The following is a 930-nucleotide window of genomic DNA, read 5'->3' on the forward strand; positions in this document are numbered from 1 at the left end:
AATATTGTAAATTTATTAAGATGAATCATTATAAGTCAGGTACCATCTGCAACAGAACCTGTGGCTTTGGGGATTTGTAGTATTGCTCCATAAGATTTAAAGGCACTCAATAGAGTTTTTAAGAGAGTGGTATTAAAAACACATTGCTTGTTTGTTCTAAAAGAGAAGAAGAGCATCTTGACTATGCTCTTTTGTGTGTGTGTGTGTGTGTGTGTGTGTGTGTGTGTGTGTCTGTGTGTCTGTGTGTGTGTGTTTGTGCAGGGTCTCACTACGCAGCCCAGACTTGTAGTCATTCTCCTGACTTCTGCCTCGCTAGTACTAGGATTACAGGTGTGTTCCATCACACCTGGACTCCATCACCTGCTCAGTGTGCCTTTGGGGCAGGGCCAGAGTGGCATGCAAAGCCAGGGATCGAACCCTGGCCCCTGTGCTTACCCTAAGCAAGCGCTTATTTCACTGAGCTATACTGCCAGCCCTGACTATGTATGCTCTTTTATTGATACCATGAACTTAACTTTTTATAGGAAGAGGAATGTAGAGAAATATATTTTTCTGTGAAATGGGCCATTTCATATACAAAAGGTATGATTATTGATAGGGTTGAATTAAGAGTATTGATAATAATGAACCAAAGAATTACCCTTTTTTAAAAGATGTATTTGTTACAAGGTCTTACTATGTATCTCAGATTCATAGTGATGCTCCTGTTTTCAGCCTCCCAAGCCCTGGGATTACACACATGCACCACCACACCAGGTCTTGGTGGCTAGCTTAGTGCACTCGAGGGTGTGGCTGGCGCAGGCGGGGATCAAATCCTGATCCCTGTGCTTGCCAAGCAGGCGCTTAGTCCACTTAGTTATCTCACTAGCCCTTAAAGAATTACTCTTAAGGAGTATAAGTGGACCACAGTAAAAAAAAAAAAAAAAAAAA

The sequence above is a fragment of the Octodon degus genome, unplaced genomic scaffold (assembly GCF_000260255.1).
Source record: "Octodon degus isolate 3935 unplaced genomic scaffold, OctDeg1.0 scaffold00030, whole genome shotgun sequence".
NCBI classification, from domain to species: domain Eukaryota; kingdom Metazoa; phylum Chordata; class Mammalia; order Rodentia; family Octodontidae; genus Octodon; species Octodon degus.